Consider the following 6,791-nt stretch of genomic DNA (forward strand, 5'->3'; position numbering starts at 1 on the left):
CTGTGCATTAGACAGAGTAATTCATGCTTGAAACTAGATAACTCCAACATCTCAATTGCTTAACATAACAAACAGTTTTTGCTTGCTCACTCAAAGCCAAATGTGGGTTGGGCAGCTATCTTTAGCACTAACTCTAAGATCCAGCAACCTTCCACACCTAATATACCATCTCTGACTCATGATTTGCTTCTAAGAGCCAGACTAAAAGTGGAATACACCACCTACATGCATGTCTTACTGGGCAAAACTAAGTCACCTGACCATTATCTAATTCTATGTGAGGCCAGAAAATGCAGACTTCCTGTGTGTCCAGAAAGAAGAAATGAGATTGGTGAGCATCTAACCAAGCCTCTGACATACTATAACTGTCATTTCCAACACAGATACCCACTCAACATCTGTCTTTGTCAGTGATTATTCAGAATTTTCCCAGACATGGATCTCTTTAATCATTGGCATTTTGCTATTCTATATTTCTTGATAGTCTTGAAAATTGTGGTGGTCCAGCCATCACAACACGAAACAGCCTGAGTTGGGGAGTGAGGATTAAGAAAGGAAAGAACACTCAAGCCTGAGTGGAGATCAAAAGAAGTCTAATTTATATTTCAGAAACAGCTCTCTTTAAAGGCACATCAATAGGAAGCACCAAGCAATTATTTTTATCTTATGCAAAGACTGAATTTCCTGACTCTTACAGATAACATCAGATCTTTGGCTATCTCTTGGAGTTCCTCTTATCACAGGGTCAAAGAACAAACAAGCTTAACAAACAACGTCCTTGAAAAGGAACAAATGTTACATAGATTGTATCAATGCCTTAATTGTAGAGGAAGAAGTTATTTTTCAAATGTCAAATGCCAGTGTGCCATGACTGGCCCCCACATTAAAATAGGTACACAATTAAGAAATTTTGTGTTATGATAAATGAGGATCTCCCACCTCTAGAAATGTCAGCATAGATCAGAAATCTTTTTTTTTTTTTTTAAGGCTAAAGCAAGAGGATTGCTATGAGTTCAAGACCAGTCTGAAGTCCATAGCAAGGCCTTGCCTCAAAAAAACAAAAAAGAAAAAAAATCATTTTTATGCTTCTGGTAAGCAATTTCCTTAGAAGATTTTCAATCTTACTTTTTCTCTTCTCAAAAAATGATGCACATATTGAAAAAAAAAAAAAGAATATTGGCTAGGTCACAGTGCCCAGATATTTGGTCAAACACCAAACAGATGTTTCTGCAAAGATCTTTCTTACGTGAGACCACTGTTCAGATCAGTAGACTTTGAGTAGACTAGATGATCCTCCATCATGTGGATGGGATCACCCAATCAGTCAGCAGTCATGAGAGAAGACTGCCTCCCTTAAAAAAGAGTAATTCCTCACAGTGGAATATACCCAAACTCCGGAAGCAGCATCAACTCTTCCTTGGGTCTCCAGCTTGGTAGCCCACCTTCCAGGTTTTGAATTCAATAGGCTTCCTATGTATATGAGTGTGCACACACATACAAATTATTAAAGTTTTGTAAACTTTGCCCCAGCAATTTCATGAATAGAAACTTTCGAAAGTCAATAATGAAGAATTTAGTTTTAAATTTGTTTATTGCACCATTTTGTTTTTGTTTTTGTTTTTGTTTTCATCGTTATAGTTTTTGGTCATTGTTATTTTTGTTTCTCGTTGAGTTTATTGGTACATTTTAGGTATGCAGTACAGTTACGTTCATCATTGGGATCTTGTATCTTTACATGACAGGTCTTGGTTCTCATTTTTTCCCCTTGACCCTGCCCTCCCTTCACCCACTCCTCCCTTCCCTATGTATAAATACTTTATTTCGATTTTTTAATTTGATTTTTTTTCTTTTCCTTTATTACCTTTCCCCTACCCTTCCCACTTCCCCTAAACCTTTAGCCCTTTTCTTCCTATTTTGCATTGTCAATTATATTAGGATCTTCTGTACCATTATAGTTTTTCAAACCATATAAACTACTCAGTATTTATACATGTGTGACTTATTTATTTCACTTAGGAGTATATACTCAATATACATCCATTTTCCTGTGAATGAATCTAGTTTCTCATTCTTTATGGATGAGTAGTATTCCATTTTATAGAAAAACCACATCTTCTTTGTCCAGTCTCCAACTGATGGGCAAATGGGCTGTTTCCAAATCTTAGCTGTTACAAACTATGCCACTATACACATAGGTGTGCATATATCATGGTAGATTAAAGATCTAAATATTAAAAAAGAGTCACTAAATTTGCTGGAAGATAAATTAGGCAGAACTCTTGAAGACAATGGCATAGGAAAAGACTTTATGAACAAATCCTCAGTAGCACAGTAACTACCAGAAAGTATCAAAAACTAGGATCTCATCTTATTAAGAAGCTTCTGCACTGCAAAAGAAACCATCAGCAGAACTAAGAGACAACCTACAATGTAGGAAAAAATTTTGACCAGCTGCTCCTCAGACAAAGGACTATTATCTAGAATATATAAAGAACTAAAAAAAAAAAAATCAGTCCCCCCAAATACAAAGACCCAATTCAAAAATGGACATCTGAAATGAACAGACATTTCTCAGACAGAGAGGTAAAAGCAGCAAGGAAATATATGAAAAAATGTTCCACATCACTGGTCACTTGAGAGATGCAGGTGAAAATGATACTGAGATTCCACCTCACCCCACAAAGAATGGCTTCTATCCAGAAATCAACCAATAACAAAAGTTGATGGGGTTGTGGGGAGAAAGGGATCCTTCTCCATTGTCGGTGAGAGTGCACACTGGTGCAACCACTATGGAAGTCAATATGGAGATACCTCAAAGAACTAGGATTAGAGGTTCCATTTGACCCATCTATCCCTCTGCTGGATATCATTACAAAAGTATTGAAGCATTTTTATAATAGTGGAAATGAGAAAAAATACAAACAGTCACTAAGAAATCTTTAAAGCAATTAAGACATTTTGGCAGTCCTGCAGTCTGAAATTACTGATCTAAAAGAGTAATTCTAAGTTAACAGTACATATTTTATATAGAAATAACAAGTTAAAAAAAACTATAGTTACTTTTGTCCTTTATGTATTTTATGTCTACTGCTAAACTTGTTTATATATATATGAAAATCATAGGGATCATCCATAAAAAATGTACGCTTTTAGAAGAATTAATGAAATATTTGTATCTAAAGTATGCATTATTTAAATATTTTATTCATATCTGAAATTCATTTGTATTTAATGAATCACAAGCATGATAGAAAATAAACACAATGTAACAAAAATAAAACAAAGAATGACCAAAGGTAGAAAATAACAGAAGTATACACACACACTCACAAGGATAATATTCACCAAAATTGGATTTGAACATATTTAAAATGACAAAAGATACTAAAACATCTACCATGAGAAATCAAGTCAGGATTCTGTAAGTATGCAATAATAATAAAATAAACTGAAACGGGAAATAATAAAAGAATTATCCACCTAAAAGGCCAAATAATTTCATGGGAATAATCTTGAAAAAAATTTAAACACAGATAAGCCCTATATAATATGAACTATTTGAAGGGAAAATATTGAAAGCTGTTCAATAATTTTGTGACATTTGAAATTATCTAAATAAGATACATAAAAAGTATATAGTTTACTCACAAAAAAAATTTCAAGTAAATATTAACTCATGACATAAATAGTACATCAACATTCATTGTTGAATAAAATATAGATTTGGAGCCTGGGATTTAGCTCTGCAGTTCGGTGGCCTGCCTTGCAAGCGCAAGGACCCAAGTTCGATCCCTGGTACCAAAAAATAAATAAATAAAATATAGATTAATGAGGAAAGGATTATTCACTAAAATACATCAACATTTTAAGTTTTAATATAATATCTCTTTCTGAATGCCAAATTAGATGAGAATATGCAAGAGGCTGAGAGAGAAAATCAAACCATCTAATGAATACCACTGTTACTCTGAAAACAAAAGTACTGAAGAATCTGGCCTTGGAGTGTGGTCTCATTGAATTTCCAAAATAATTGTCCTCAGAATTTAAATTTTTCAGTTAGACTCATGTACCCTTGAAAAACTACAGGAGACTCAGATGGATCATTTTTCCTTGGGGCACTGGCAGAGAAAGGCTGGAATGCAGACCTGCAGGTAGGTGTAGATCCCCAGGGTGGCCACACCCACCACCTCTCCTGGTAAAGAGAAAGTGGAGTAGGCAGGACTGACTGGAAGCAAGTTCCTCCCAATGGGATCAGGGGGAAACATGAAAGGGAGTAAGGATGGTTTCCATATAACATGTAGCCAGAATAACAGAGTGCCTATAAAGTGAAAAAACAAATAAATCCTAACTCATCATTATGCATCCTACCTGTGAGTAATTTATTAGACAAAAATCATAGTTTTCTGTATTAAAACTATAGTACAAACTTGGAGACACCTCAGAGGTAAAATGGGGTCCAGCTGATGGGGTTCTGGGCTTCACATCCCACTTCTATACATACTCATTTTCCCAAATAAGGTTTTGTTTGACAGATGGATCTATTTTTTAAAAAAAAATAAGATATCACTAGACTAAATGCTTCTATAAAATAAATTTTTTAAAACATTTTAAATTATAAGAAAAAAAATGCATAGGGACAGGAGTGCTAGTGCACACCTGTAATCCCAGCACTTGGGAGGCAAAGGATCATGAGTGTGAGCCCAGTGTAGGCTACACAGTGAGTTCAAGGCCAGTCTGGAGTGAATATATTCCCACCTCTGAATACTGGGACATACTTTTGTAGCATTAAAAAGATTGAAATTTGAAGGAATGTATATATAAGAGAAAGAGAGAAACAGAGACATACACATAGAAAGATAGATAGATACATAGATAGATACATAGATAGATACATAGACAGATAGATTTGAATAGATAAATATTGAAAGCTTTTCTATTTCCTAAAACATCACAAACAAAATGACAAGGACAAATTAAATGAAAATATTTGCAGCAAATATTGTACAAGTGACAAGTTGATTTCCTTAATGTTTACATAAAAGTTACACATCAATAAGAAAAAGGATACATGAGAAGGCGAGCTTTCCCAGAGAACTAAAAAGGTGTGAGGAGAGCTATCACTGAGGAACACATAGGCAATGACTCTTTATCCAGATCACCCATTCCCTAGATACAGATTTAGGATTCAATACAAGATGACACACCCAGAGAGGACTGTCACTAGCAGTGTGTGCCACTTACAGAATAATTGTCAGGTGAAACAATGTAAAGATGTGCTCAGTTGGCCTCTCCTCCCTGCGGCCCTTTAAATACCCAGCTCTTACTGCTTAGCCTATGTGTATTCATTTCCTAGTGCTACCATAACAAGCACCATGCAATCATTTGGTCAATGATTGGGATATAATTAAATAGTTTACACTGTTTTTATAATCTAAGTGATAAAAGAAAAACTTGAGAAATAGTTGACATTAGAAAAATTCTACTAATTTCATAAGAAAATTTTGTTCTAAAAATGTGTACTTATAATATGATCTGTATTTATTCAGCCAATATGTATTTATTTAGCATCAAATATATGTTATAACTTATAAAGAGAAAATGTGTAAGACCTTTAGGTGAACAATATTAAAGTTCAACTTATACATTTTTTCTATTATTTTTTCTCTATTTTACAGGAATTGCTGGAGAACAGTCCAGCATTTCATAGAGTACTTTGTGCTTTAGTTATGAATAAAAATTTGTTCTAAGATACAATGGAAGAATAGAAGTCAGAGGAAAAAAATGTAATTTCAGCTTCAAGTACTCTCTGTTTAACAAGGGGTGGAAATTTGAGTTTGAATTCACATTTAATTCACCTTTGAGGACAGACAAGTTCTTTGGGAGGGAAAAAAAAAGGAAGGCTATATGAGACTTTTAAGTTATGCATGGGTAAAGGAAAGACGGCTCAAGTGAAGAAGTTTGGGCAATCTGAGCCTGAAAATCTGAAAAAGACAAAAAGGAAAAGAGAGACCCCGGAGGGGGTTTCTTCAGCTGCCTGCCTGCCTGCAATCACCCGGCGGCGGGCGCGAGAGCTCCCAGCCCAAGAGCGAGCTCCCGGCCTGCGCGACAACAGACCCAGGAAGGAAGGTAGCCGCATGGGCGCCCTTGAAACACCCACACGACACCCCCCTCATTCTCAAAGCTCCTGATCGGGCCAGTCCTTAGACCAACTCTGCAGAGGCATAGGTTCCCATGAAGTGTAGTTTTCTGAGCTCCCAACTTTGAACATCTTTAAAGAAAGGGCAGGGGAAACCTGTAATAGAACTGAGTGGAGTTCAACCCTGAGGGTAAGGAAACTAAAATTAGGCCTTGTAGATTGTGTTCAGTCTCAGTCGTGAGGAACAGCCATTGGCTAGCAAAGACCAGGGGATTGGGTTCCGCATATGGCTGTGCATGTGGTATAATATGAGATCAGAGATAGCCTGAAAGAGGACCTTCAAATTCTTTTTCTTTCTCTCTCTCTTTTCTCTTTTTTCCTCATTCCACCCTAAAATTTCTTTCTTTTTTCTGTCCTCTCTCTCCAACTCAGTCTCTTGCTCCACCATATTGTCCCTCATCTCCCTTTTTATTCCAGCTCCTGAATAACTCAGACTTCTTCTTTTATTATTTTTTGTTTTTAGGAGGGGTTTCTCTTTATGTTGTTTTCTCCAGTCATTTCACCTCACTCATGGCTCTGTACCTTCAAGGGAAGGCAAGCGCCTGTTACTGTTAAGGGGATATATTCCTGTCCTTATTCCTGCACTCTCTCTATC

Source organism: Fukomys damarensis, unplaced genomic scaffold, assembly GCF_012274545.1.
Source record: "Fukomys damarensis isolate Sample0158 unplaced genomic scaffold, DMR_v1.0_HiC HiC_scaffold_16, whole genome shotgun sequence".
NCBI lineage: Eukaryota > Metazoa > Chordata > Mammalia > Rodentia > Bathyergidae > Fukomys > Fukomys damarensis.